Raw genomic sequence first — 14518 nt, forward strand, 5'->3', positions numbered from 1 at the left:
GATTTTGCAATATCCGATTGCAGAAAGTATGACTTCAGCCAGAGTGACCAATGCCTGGAATGCACTACCTGACTCTGTAGTTTCATCCCCAAACCCCCCAAATTTTAACCTTAGACTGTCTACTGTTGACCTCACCCCATTTCTAAGAGGTCTGTAAGGGGCGTGCATAAGAGCACCAGTGTGCCTTCCATCCCTGTCCTAATGTTTCTTTTAATTGTATTCATTTTATGTATTCAATTCATGCTTATACATATATATTATCTAATATGTACTAGATAGATAGATAGATAGATAGATAGATAGATAGATAGATAGATAGATAGATAGATAGATAGGTAGGTAGGTAGGTAGGTAGGTAGGTAGGTAGGTAGGTAGGTAGGGAGGTAGGTAGGTAGGTAGGTAGATAGATCTAGAAGGACCCAAGAACGCAAACCTGAACATTAGGAGGCACTGTATCAGCATTGCAAGGTAGTCCAGACAAGAAAAAGAGCAAGAACTGCTAGCTGTTACTTTAAGGTTATATAAGCAAAATATTGTAAAAGTGCTTCTCTTCTCCTGCCTTTTCAGTTAAAAAAGTGGGGAGGGTTTGTTCTGAGGTGTCTCTGTGCCCCCATTTCCTTTTGTGGGCTCAGCTATCTCTTATTTGATTCTGATCCAGTCTGCAGCATTTCCTTCTGTCTCCCAAGGTTATCCCCACATACTATTTACACATCGAGACTTTTTATGGACTCCTCAATTGCTTCAGTCTGAAAAGACTGGCGAGATACATCAAACAATGTCTTCACAGCCTGTTCTGATTGAAACAGACTTCTGTTTGTCTTTGAGGTGAGTTCCAATCTCTTTTCTGTTTCTGCCATAATTTCATAAGCTTCTGTCATATCCGCTTAGTCCTGTTATGCCCACAATCCAATCCAAGTCATTCTGTCACAAAGGCCCTTTCCAGATTCTGCATTATTAACAAGCTAACTGAGTTCCAAAGCAACTGTTTCCAGGTGTTTTTTTTTGTTTGTTTGTTTGTTTTTACAATAACCCAATTGAGGAGTAAATAACTTGCCCAAGATGCAATCCCCTCTTTTTAAATAAGGTTATAAAAGTTATACACAAACCATTTGCAGTTCCTGTTCTACTTGAGTGATATTTGATTATATCTCCAATACCTGAATGGGCAACAAAATCAAAAAGCAATTTCACAGAACAAATGCTGTACAACTGATTTGCCAAGTGGGTTGCCCCGCAAATGAGAGGAAGGTCTCCTATGTTTGGCAAAAGGAAAAGAAAAATCATTAGCCAGGCACTCTTTGCCGCTTCAAAAATGAGACTTTGCAGAGCATGAATGCTAACAGGAAATGAGTACAATTTCTTTTTTCTTTTCTTTTTTTAAAAAACGACTTTAAACTCCAGACATCTTAAGGAAAGTACACTTATGGAATCCAGAATAAACAAACCAACTCATTATGGTTTGCAATGGTGTAACACGACATTCATTACATCCATGTAAGGTGGCTTTGCTTTGTAGGATGGAGGCAATATATATTTATTTATTTATTTATTTATTTATTTATTTATTTATTTATTTATTTATTTATTTATTTATTTATTTATTTATTTATTGGTTCGATTTATATGCCGCCCTTCTCCAGAGAGTCAGGGCAGTTTATAATGCGTTAAGCAATAGCCTTCATACTTTTTGTATATACCTGCTTAGTAGGGCTTTGCCTCCCCCCCAAGCGGTGTTCCTTTTTATACAAAGTCAGCTTATTGCCCCCCACAAACCGGCTCCTCATTTCACCTACCTGGAAAGGATGGAAGGCTGAGTCAACCTTGAGCCTGGTGAGATTTGAACTTGCAGTAATTGCAGGCAGCTGGTGCTACTTAACAGCACATAAGTCCACTGCGCCACCAAGGCTCTATATAATTCTCCTTCTGGGAACCAACCTCTTTGCCTTGGTGAAATGTTTTGCATTGCACCAATATCTACAAAAAAAGGTCTTAAGCTTGTATTCAGTGGAAGTCATTGAATGAAATTAAAGAACAACATGGCTATTTTTTTTATTTATAAACATAAGGGAATGCTTCGCTTTGCAAATTATCATTGAAGCATTCCCTGCCCTGGCTTCAAAAGCTTTCAACAGCTAGTCCTTGCTTAATGATGGTCATTGGGACTGAAATGAAATAATCGACATGGTCATAAAGTCCTATTGCTTTATGACATCACATGGCAGCCATTTGTGACCTCCTGCCAACTTCCCCACTGACTTTCCTGGTTGGAAGCTGACAGGGAAGGTCGTGAATGGTGAATTGGGTGGCTGTGGAGATGCTGCAACAGCCTCAACACAAGGAACTAGTTAAATGCTGCTCCTTCAGACCTGTTGTAACTTTGAACAGCCACTGAACAAGTGTTCTTTAAACGAGGATGGCCTGTAGAGTCTATCCAGTAGAATGGGAAACTAGACTGGAGAAGAGCTGACATTTTTCTCTAGAACAATTGCTAGGAACAGGTTGTGAACATCTCATCAGAAAGCCTAAAGAGAAGGATTATCATATTTTTCGGAGTATAAAACACTCTGGACTATAAGATGCACCTACTTTTTTGGGGAAGGAAAGCAAGAAAAACAATCTGCCTCTGCCTCCCTGCAATTTGCCTCCTTGCAGCAAACAGCCCGTTTCAGCTTCAGCTTCAGCTTCAGCACAGCCTGATTAACACAAGCAGCTGATTGACGGTTGGATCGGCCTCCCGAAGATCAGCTGTTTCAGGCTGCAGGGATTGCCATAGCCTATTGCCCTTTCTGCGTGCCCCATTTTCCAGGGCCTGGCGGGTAGACGGGGCTACATTCGGTGTAAAGACGCACCCAAATTTTCACCTCTTTTACTGGGGGAAAAGTGTGTCTTATACTCTGAAAAATACAGTAATTACTTTTTTTTGGCACAGAATACAGAATAACACATTTGAAAGGAAGCTTGGAGGTCTTCTAGTTCAACTGATGGCCATAGTTGGGAGTTGGGAAACATCATGGTCTGGTCATGATTTGCCAGGATCATCAAGTCTCTATTACCTCCTCCTGTTAGCAGGATCCAGTAGATAAGCCACATCCTTCCTGGCTAGTAATCCAACCACCATCCTATCCCAAAAATCTGGATTGTGATAGCACTTTAAACCAAGGTACTAAGAACAGTTGGCTTCAGTCTTCCAATACTACTTATAACATTTCCCCATTCTATACCCTTCCCAGCCTGCTGTCTAGTTTCCATGCTGTTCCTTCCTCTCTACCCTACACTCACAGCATCTCTGTTATCCCTTATTGTATGTCAGTCTTAAAATTTTACTCCACAAGTGTTTTCAGAATATTTTCAGTGGTATTAATCCCCATTCCATTATTTCAATCTTTATTCTTTAGATTACACTATCTTTAAATAATAGAGGCATCTCATAACCAAGTCTATGATAATTCTGGTAATGCTTATTCCTGCCTAGTTAATAGACTTATGCATTGTTGATTACGAGCAAGTGTAATATTTATACTTGCATGCTTAATACTGATATTGAATCTGATCAACCTAGGACAATTATGCTATCAGCTAAGCACAATAGATAAATCTTGATTTAAACACCTGATCAATTAGACATTGAGATTAGAGCTGGGATTTAACATGCAATATCTCCAGTTCAATATCTAGACAGTTGGATCTGCTTATAAATTTCAGGAGGAATTTGCAATTGGTCTCCGTCTTAATCACATTCATCTCCAGTTCAAGCTGGGAATCTCTCTTACCTGTAGGTACCTGACTGATCTACAACATTCCAGGTTGAGCACAGGTTGAATGGTAACCTTGGGACAGGGGTGAAATTCAGAATGTTTCCCTGTGGGCGTGGCTTGGTGGGCATGGCAGGGGAAGGATACTGCAAAATCTCCATTCCCACCCCACTCTGGGGTCAGCCAGAGGTGGTATTTGATGGTTCTCCGAACTACTCAAAATTTTCGCTACCGGTTCTCCAGAACCTGCTGGATTTCACCCCTGTCCTAGGATCCAAATAAAGATAACAGGGAAGTCAAGTCAGGAGTGGGAGAGCTGTTTGTAGTAAAACACAAGGACCTGGGAGTTTGCCCTTATATAGATTCAGATGCTGGTATGGCTTGATTAAAGGGACGTGGTGGCTCAGTGGCTAAGACACTAAGCTTGTCGATCAAAGATTTAGCAGTTCAGCAATTCAAATCCCTAGTGCCGCATAATGGGGTGAGCTCCCATGACTTGTCCCAGCTTCTGCCAACCTAGCAGTTCGAAAGCACGTAAAAAATGCAAGTAGAAAAATAGGAACCACCTTTGGTAGGAAGGTAACAGCGTTCCATGCGCCTTTGGCATTGAGTCATGCCGGCCACATGACCACGGAGACATCTTTGGACAGCACTGGCTCTTCGGCTTTGAAACGGAGATGAGCACTGTCCCCTAGAGTCGGGAACGGCTAGCACACATGCTTCCAGTGAGCAGTCTGGATTTATTTCATCTAGTATTAGATGTTTTATTTTTCCTGAACTCTAAGAAATTCTCAGCAATTTCCTTTTCAGAAAAGTGTGCGAGGGGAACCTTTAACTTTACCTTCGTGGGTGTGGCAGGGTATCCTTCCCCTGCCACGCCCACCAAGCCACACCACGCCCACCAAGCCATGCCCACAGAACTGGTAGTAAAAAAATTTGGATTTCACCACTGCTCTGAACCTTTAGAGCAGAGGTCCTCAACCTCTGGATGGCAACTGACTACCGGGCTACAGCCTGGTTAGAACCAGACCGCAGAAGCAGCAGGTAAGCAGCTTCAATTGCATCAGCAGTGTGCAATCACACACACAATTCCATTTGCCCACTACTCACGCAAACCTGATCAAACAGAACCATCCCCTCTCCCCCTCTGTAGGTACACAAAGCTGGGGAGATTGGGGACCACTGATTTAGAGAATCTTGCTTCCTTTGGCTTGATAATGAAGAAGGGTATCCAGCAGAAGACGATTCCTGATAAAAGCCAACTCCTGGCAGCTGGAGAATTGTGTCATTTAAGCCAATAATGAATAACTAATAGACAAGCTCAGAGATCTTATTAATATGTGTCTTGGGGCATGGAGAAGTGCTCTGATAAACTTAGTTTGCATCACTTCCATCTACCTATAATTTGAATAAGGACCTAACTGGGAACCATAAAGCAGCTGAGCCAGGGATTTCGCTATGAAAAACGTGAAAGCTGTAGGAAGAGATTTCCCATGTTCAACGTGAAACACAAAATTAAAATGTCCAAAGCATTTTATGGCATGAGGAATCATAGAATCACTAGGTGCACTTCATGACGGTGTCTTGAAGGATTATACCTAGGTATTTAGAAACCCTCACCTGCTCAGTCTCTTGACCTTCCGTTCTCCCTTGGAGCTTCCAGGAGGTTTCAGCAAAGAGCATTATTTTGGGCTTCTACTAACTTCTCAGAAATTGGTACCCACTACAATAGCACGCTAAAGTATTAAGAGAATGCCTAAGGCAATTGTAATTGTAGGAATAAAGACTGCATCCTGTAATATGGAATATTGATACAGGCAGGGGTGAAATCCAAAATTTTTCCCCACCAGTTCTGTGGGCGTGGCTTGGTGGGCGTGGCAGGGGAAGGATATTGCAAAATCTCCATTCCCACCCCATTCCAGGGGAAGGATACTGCAAAATCTCCATTCCCTCCCCTCCTGGGTGAAGGATATTGCAAATTCTCCATTCCCACCCCACTCTATAGCCAGCCGGAGGTGGTATTTGCCGGTTCTCTGAACTACTCAAAATTTCCACTACCGGTTCTCCAGAACCTGTCAGAACCTGCTGGATTTCACCCCTGGATATAGGTAGTCCTTATTTTACAACCATTCATTTACTGACCATTCAAAGTTGCAATGGCACTGAAAAAGGTGAAATACAATTGCTCCTCACATGCAGCATTCCCACGATCACATGATCAAAATTTAGATGTTTGGCAGTTGGCATTTATTTATGACTTTTCCACATCTTTTGATCACCATTTGTGACCTGCCCAGCTGGTTTCTGACAAGCAAACTCAATGGAGGGAGCTCAGCAGTGTCAGATTCTTGGGCACTTGTGACTCAGCAATAAGCTAGGGGTGTGTGTGTATCTACCTCTGTCTCTGTCCCTATCTGTATCTGTATCTCTATAGGTGTGTGTGTAAGTGGTTAAAGATGCTGAACTTATCAGCTGACAGCTTGGGTTCGAGACCTGAGCGCCGCCCAATATGGTGAGCTCCTTGCCCCAGCTGCTGCCCATCTAGCAGTTTGAAAGGATGCAAACGTGAGTAGATAAATAGGTACCACTTCAGTAGGAAGGTAACAACATTCTGTGCACCTTTGGTGTATAGTTTGGACTACTGCAACGCTCTCTACATGGGGCTCCCCTTGAAGAGCACCCGGAGGCTCCAACTGGTCCAGAATGCGGCCGCGTGGGTAGTCACAGGAGCCGCATGGTGCTCCCATACAACACCTGTCCTGCGTGAGCTGCACTGGCTCCCAGTGGTCTTCCGGGTGCGCTTCAAAGTGTTGGTTATCACCTTTAAAGCGCTCCATGGCATAGGGCCTAGTTATCTTCGAGACCGCCTGCTGCTACCGATGGCCTCCCATCGACCTGTGCGCTCCCACAGAGAGGGAGCCTCCTCGGGGTGCCATCAGCCAAACAATGTAGGCTGGTGACACCCCAGGGGGAGGGCCTTCTCTGTAGGGGCACCTATCCTCTGGAATCAGCTGCCCCCAGAGATAAGGAAATCCAAGACCTCGGTGCCTTCTGCCGTGCCCTTAAAACCTTCTTTTTCCAGCAAGCCGGGCTGGCCTAACACTTTTTAAAATGTTTTTAATTGTCTGTTATTGTTTTTAATCATGGGGCCAAATTTATATATATCTTTTTAATTGTATTTTAATGTTTGTAGTTTATGTTTTTACTTGGCTGTTCACCACCCTGAGTCCTCAGGGAGAAGGGTGGTATACAAATTTAAAAATAAATAAATAAATAAATAGTCATGCTGGTTATATGGTCTTCAGACCACGCTGGCTCCCTTGTATAAGAAATGGAGATGAGCACCACTCCCTAGAGTTGGACACGACTGGACAAGGGAAACCTTTACCTTTATATATATATATATAGTGGGAGCAACTATGACTCTCTTAAGGGGGTCAAGTTATATGGCCTCAGTCAGTGCCTCCTCATGGTGACCAGTGGAAAAGGCATGAGAGGAGTCTTGGCACCTGTAGTGTTAGGCCATCCCATTGCTGGGCCAGCACTTTGCAGGGGGTGAATCAGGGGTGAAATGCTCCCGGTTCGGCCCGGATCACCTGATCTGGTAGTGATGACGGGGGATGGCTTGGAGAACCAGTAGCAAAAATCCCTGCCCATGCCCAGCTGAGCCGCACGATCATCAGAGGCTTTCTTTTTTACTTTTAAAAGCATTTTTTTTTGGCCGTAGAAAAAATGCTTTTAAAAGTTTTTTTTTTTTAAAGTTGGCCACGCCCATCCAGTCACATTACCCCCCATCAAGCCACACCCACAGAACCGGTAGTAACAAATTTTACATTTCATCACTGGGGTGAATTGCTGATTTCACCAAATTAAGAGAAAAATCTTCCTGGTCCCTCTGGATCCCAAGACCACAGCAGCAACGAGGCATCGTTGTTCCCAGACTAGTTGCGTATGTTTGTGTATGTGTGTAATGTAATATTTCCAGATTACTTGAGGAATCATTCATTGCCCTCCCCGGTGTTTCAGCTGAGCTGTCATTCCTGTCATTTTTAGCTCCTTTGGACTTTTCAATGATATGCCCTTTTCTGACAAGCCAGCAGAGAGGCTGTCAGCCTCATACATCAAATTGGCTTCCTCAGAATTATTCAGAAATCAAGGTGCCTCTCCCAAAGAAACTGCTCACGAGAGACGAGAGTGAACAACATTCCTTTCCTTTTCTCTCCCCCCCGCTTCTTTTCTCTCTGGCTCCTTTTAAGTTCATGATAATGAGGGCCACTTAATGTATGGCAATGGTTATCTTTGAAATATTCCATAGTTTGCTGTAAAATAGGTTTTATTTCATCGTGGTCCTTTCATTTCTGCAAAAGAAGAGGGAGGACGTTCGTTTCTTTTGTATATTTTAAGGAAAGGGAAGTACAGTCATGAAAGAGCCGACGTTAAAGCTTTTAATTTATTTTTAGTGTTTTCATTTGGTATTCCCTTACAGTATATCCAAGCTTAGTACAAATCCCATTTTTGTTCCAATTAAACAAAAGCTCATTCCTCCAAAGAGAGTTGAATCCATATGTTTTCTTGTTTATTAGAATCTCGTAGTTTATTAAGATCTCCAGAGATTTTCCAGGGTTTTTTAATTTTATTTTACTTCTCTCTTTCACTTCCTTTGAGATTTTGGTAATGATCCATTATAAACCCACGTGGACTTGTTCCAAATAATATTACTACTAATGAAATGCCAAGAAGATTCAAGTTGGACCTGTAAGGCAACATTAATTGAAAGGTCATTGGGAATAAAGGAAAATTTTCTTTAATGATATAGGATATTGAAACCAATATCTTAGCCTGTTTATTCTTTTAAGGTCACATTATGTCAGCTTTATTATGTAGAACCCATAAGCCATGTTTTCCCACATTGGTGCTCTCCAAAATGTATGGAGGGAAAATAAAGATCTATTATTCTATTCTATTCTATTCTATTCTATTCTATTCTATTCTATTCTATTCTATTCTATTCTATTCTATTCTATTCTATTCTATTCTATTCTTTCACTACTGGTGGAATCAATGGGGCTTTATAAAGCTTTATGCTTTATTAGATTATAGAAATAACAGAAATGATTCAACCTTCATCAAGAGCAATGGAAAAACCAGCCCAGAAATAAATTCCGTATCATTTAATACATAAACAAACCTGAAACCTGAAATAAATGTCTTGTTCATTCAGACACTACTGCAGTGAAGATATGTTCTTTTCTTTTTTTTTTTAAAGGCAAGTATAAAATAGTTAAATATCTGTTTATTCCTTCCTGTAATATTTGTGTCTTGACTTCCTTCTTGATGATGGAAGAATGGGAGGGAGGCAACAACTGAGAGAAGATCATTCTTGGCCTGAGAAAAATGTTGCTGCTTTTCCCAATGTGCATGAATCCTGTGATTCAGTCAAGACGCCAATCAAAAGTGGAGGTTTATTCAACTGCTTGGTAGGGATGTTTGAAAGACCTACATTCAACATCAAACAGGGAAGCAAAACCAACCAGAAACTTTGAGATAACTGCTGTAAAAGATTAAAAAGTGAAAGCACTGACTATCTCCTTGAACTTTCATAGCAATCAGCAGCATTCCAGATTCAACTAGCTGTGATTTATGATGGTTGCAGTGTCCTGGGATCATGTAATCACCTTCTGACCAGCAAAATCAATGGGGAAGCCAGTTAACTTATTAATTAATTTATTTATTTATTTATTGGTTCGATTGATATGCCGCCCTTCTCCGGAGACTCAGGGCAGCTTACAATGCGTTAAGCAATAGCCGTCATACTTTTGTATATACCTGCTTAGTAGGGCTTTTGGCCTACTAAGCAGGTATATAAATTGAATTATATTACAGGAATAGTCTGATTGCTGCCTATATCTTGGAGGAAATAAACATTTAGAAAGCATTATGAGAAATATCTGTTGCCTTGCTTTTGCATTCAAGGGCATTGTTTGGTGCTAACGAGAAATGGCTATTGAATCCAAGAGGAGTCTATTTAGCCCTTTACCAAGCCATCTGTGAGTTCATCAATAAATGTATTTTCTTGCCTGCCTGCTTATTAAGATATTCTTGCCTTTGCTATTACAAAATCTGGAGATGAAGGAGTATGGAAGTCATAAATCCCAACTTTTTGAGAAATGTAGGAATCTAACTTGAAATATTGCTGATATAACCAATCTCTACTTGAACATGTCTAATAGTTCTAATAGGCTTCCCTGATGGGTAGGCAGCAGCCTGGATGCACCTCTCACACATGGGCAGGGATCAGTGGTGAAATCTAAAATTTGTTACTACCGGTTCTGTGGACGTGACTTGGGGGGGGGGGGGCGTAATGTGACTGGGTGGGCGTGGCCATTTTTTAAAAAAACTTTTAAAACCATTTTTTCTATTTCCATTTTTTCAGTGAAGAGGGTATAAAAAAATGCTTTCAAAAGGCTCTGACGATCCCAGCTGAGTTGCCTGATCGGCAGAGGCTTTTTTTCTTTTAAATGCCTCTGACGATCAGGCAACTCAGCTGGGATCGTCAGAGGCATTTAAAAGAAAAAAAGCCTCTGATGATCGCATGGCTCAGCTGGGCATGGGGTGGGGGGCAGGGATTTTTGCTACCGGTTCTCCAAACCACCCGCCTCCATTGCTACCAGATCGGGTGATCCGGTCCGAACCAGGAGCATTTCACCCCTGGCAGGGATGGTGACACCACAGACAGGAGCATGAAGTGGACTTGTTCCAGGCCCATTGACTGGCTGCACCTGCAGGAGGCTGGATCCAGAGACACTGTGGTCAATGAAGGGAGATGTCACAGGGGGAGTGCGTTGAATTGTCCCTCATTGAGTTTCCCACAGCGATTTGTCCCATGCCGAGATGGGTGCCGAGATAGTCACACCAAGGTTGCCATGGCGACATGTCTGTGACAAGATGGTGGTGCTGAGATGGTGGTGCCAAGGCAGTAGTGGGTTGCTCCTGGTTCTGTCTGGTTTTTGCGAACTGGTAGTAAAAGCAGCAGGAGGCTCTGCCCACTCGCCCAGATATCTAATGGATGATCTGCACATGTGCAGAAGCAAGAAAGCATGTGCTCCAATTGCAAACTGGTAGTAAAGGTAAGTAGAACCCACCCCTGTGCCAAGGTGTCATAGATATGGCCCACAACACGCCTGACATTACTATTGTTTTTACCAGTCCCAGACTGTGAATCAAATTGAAGATTAAATCTTTAATAATACTAATATAATTTGTTGCCCTCCTCTTCTGAAATATCCCTTCCCTCTCAAATTTCTGTAAGTATTACACAGTTTTGGAAAGCAATTAAATGTTCTGCCCCAGCTACGGACCCCAAAGAACGCAACACACACAAAGTCCGTACAAACCTTAATTTACTAATTAAGGACTACTAATGAGCTTTCTTAGTAGTTGTTCGAACACAAGTACAGTTTAAATCAGTCTTTTCTGAACAAGGGCTATTAATTTAACTTCATTAACAGCCGACAAGAATCCAAAGAATAATAATTCAATTTTGAGACACAGTATTTCAGATAACCGTAATCTTACTGTGGTTGGCAGAATGCCCAGAAGCAGTTTGCAGGAAAACTGACAAGAGATAAACAAGAGCCGAATCAAACGTTTCTGGAATCAAGACGCGAAGGAATATGAACGAAGTTGTTTCCTGCAAATTGCATCAGTCGTTGTCCTTCCTTAAATAGGCTAGGGGAGTGGCCAATTAGCCCCAAGCCTTACTCTCGAGGAGACCTCCTGAGAAGCCACTCCTGACTTTTAACAGCTCTGCACACTCGTGCATCGAGAAGAGGCTCCTCCTCTTCTTCCTCTTCACTTAAGGGAGCTTCTGGAGATTCTGAAGGCCCTGGCTGAATCCCCACCTCTGGCACCACATCTTCTCCAGCCTCCTCACTGTTTGACTCAAGCGCCAGCTGCACAGGCTGCTGGCGCAGCACACCAGCCTCCTTGCTGTCGGAATCAGCTACTAACTGCACAGGCCGCTGACGGGCCACAACATTAAAACAGATTTTTTAATAAGTCTTCAAAGAGTAACACCTATGCCCGTGATGGAAAACCTATGGCGCACGTGCCACAGGTGGCACACAGCGCCCTCTCTGTGGATACGCAAGCCATTGCCCCAGTTCAGCTCCACTGTGCATGCGCGCATGCCTCCCGCTAGCCAGCTGGTCGTCGTGCCTCTGCCGTGCATGCATGGGGGCGGGACGTGGGGGGGCACATGCATGTGCAGGGTGGGGCACATGCAGGGGGCACAGACGCATGCATGGGGGCTCATGCATGGGGCTGCACGTGCATGTGCGGGGTGGGGACACATTTTGGGGGTTCGAGGATGCGCGCGCTTTGGGCACTTGGTCTGGAAAAGGTTAGCCATCACTGACCTATCTTTGCTTTCTGTCTAATCAGTAGTACATTTTTTTTAAATTACACTGATGAATTTCTTTACAGTTTCACTTTAAAAAATACTTCATGAATCACCTAGAGAGGAGTAATTGGAAGGGCAGAGAAACATTGATGATGAATAAATTCCTTATGGATTTAAGTCCCAGTCCCTGAACATACCTTATTTGCACATACAGCAAATAGCATCTACTGAATGTCTCTGAAAAAGTGGCGCCCAGAAATGGAACCAGAAATTGAGGTGGGTGAGTGCAAAATGATGAAAAAATATTAATTTCTCCAGAACAAAACTCCAAAGTTTAACATAAAACACATTCAGAAGCATATAAGAAGAGGTAAAAAGTAAAGGATCCCCTTGCACATATGTGCTAGTCGTTCCCAACACTAGGGGGCGATGGTCATCTCCGTTTCAAAGCCGAAGAGCCAGTGCTGTCCGAAGACGTCTCCGTGGTCATGTGGCCGGCATGACTAAATGCCAAAGGCTCACGGAACGCTGTTGCCTTCCCACCAAAGGTGGTCCCTATTTTTTCTACTTGCATTTTTTACGTGCTTTCGAACTGCTAGGTTGGCAGAAGCTGGGACAAGTAACGGGAGCTCACCCCGTAATGCGGCACTAGGGATTTGAACTGCTGAACTGCCAACCTTTTGATCAACAAGCTCAGAATCTTAGCCACTCAGTCCTGGGGGCTGTATGGCTAATGCTTGTCATCTCAACCTGTCTTAAGTAATATTTCATACTTTTCCCAAGGTCGTCACAGTAATCTCTTTGGTCTTATCCATTATCTTCCCTTCTCCGTTCCTCAACCTTGCCAAGTGGAGTCATTTTTAAAGTCCATCATTCTCTTGCATCACACATCCAATGTCTTTGACTTCCTGATTGCTGATCATTGCCTGAAGGGAGCAATCAGTCTTTATTTGGCCCAGGACTGATTGATAGGTTCTTCTTGCAGATCATGATGCTCTTGGTAACTGTTTCCTGATCCATAATTCAAAGGGATCTATTTTCTTCCCTTGTCCTTTCTCAGTGCCCAGCCTCTACAGCCTTATATTATCCCAAGAGAGATCACTGACTTAACTATTTTGTCATTGATCTATCCTTATCCTGCATGATCTTGTCTAAGTTTACTATTGTTTTCCTCTCTAGGATTAATCTCCCCTTTAAGATGCTGAGCTTGTCGATTGAAAGGTCGGCAGTTCAGCAGTTCGAATTCCTAGTGCCGCATAACGGGGTGAGCTTCCGTTACTTGCCCCAGCTTCTGCCAACCTAGCAGTTCGAAAGCATGTAACAAATACAAGTAGAAAAATAGGGACCACCTTTGGTGGGAAGGTAACAGAGTTCTGTGTGCCTTTGGCATTTAGTCATGCTGGCCACATGACCATGGAGACGTCTTCGGACAGCGCTGGCTCTTCGGCTTTGAAACGGAGATGAGCACTGCCCCCTAGAGTCAGGAATGACTAGCACATATGTGCGAGGGGAACCTTTACATTTATACCATCCAGCTCTTTAGCTCAAGAAAAGAAACCTCACCTCATTGAGCTTAAAGTTAGCAGAAGCTTCCGAATGGCAGTCACTTCATAACAAAGGTGTTTCAGCTAGGAAATCTTTGTATATCCTCATCCCCATGATGGGCAATCCCAGTTCTGAGATGCTGGAAAGTTCTTCTTTGGCAAACTTTAATCTCTTAGCAGATGCACACCAGGAAAGCCATTTCAGAAGGTCCTCTGCCATCACAGTATGATAGGTTATATTGAGATAGGTCTTCAAACTGATGGCTCCCCAGCTGTAGAATCCTCTTCTGCATTTAAGGCCTATTATTTCCCCAGGTGTCAAGTATGAATTTGTTTTAATGACTGCTATTATGCTGCATTTTCTGCTCCTGTTAGGTTGCTGATTTATTACCTCCATTTGAGTGGTTCTGGTTTTTTAAATGTCATTTTAGGGAAGGATTAGTAGTGCCTGAAAAACAGAACAAAATAAATAGTCTGCTTCACAACCCAGAAAAGATCATATGAAATTTATATGCCCTGCTTAACAGATGGGCCGGCAAGATTGTTCCAGGAAGAATTCTCGTTATTATAGAAGAGTGGAGTTTTAAGTTACATGCAGTATTCTTTTTAAAGCTTAACATTTTTTTAAAATACTTATGGAGTCTTTTAAAGTCCTCATATAATTTTACAGACAACTGAATTCATGTATTTATTCGACTAGGATTTGCTGAAGATTTCCCTCTTACTTCTGGCCCCGACTCGCTGAACTCAGCTAGTGCCAACAGATGAATCAAGACAGCCCGAGTTGAAATGTCATGAATTAGAGCAACTCAAATTGAGAT

At 42.7% G+C, this 14518-nt stretch overlaps 1 long non-coding RNA gene across 1 annotated transcript; it reads right to left on the reverse strand.

The window, feature by feature from the left end:
• Positions 1 to 8183: 8183 nt before the first annotated feature.
• On the reverse strand, positions 8184 to 14121 carry LOC117663495 (uncharacterized). The gene is made up of 2 exons (XR_004590721.3): positions 13717 to 14121; positions 8184 to 8505 (listed from the first exon to the last, which is right to left on the reverse strand). It is a non-coding gene; the product is annotated as an uncharacterized LOC117663495 (long non-coding RNA).
• Between the last annotated feature and the right edge of the window lie 397 nt (positions 14122 to 14518).

This window comes from Pantherophis guttatus, chromosome 10 (genome assembly GCF_059756535.1).
Source record: "Pantherophis guttatus breed Tessera chromosome 10, ASM5975653v1, whole genome shotgun sequence".
Taxonomy (NCBI): Eukaryota; Metazoa; Chordata; class Lepidosauria; order Squamata; family Colubridae; genus Pantherophis; species Pantherophis guttatus.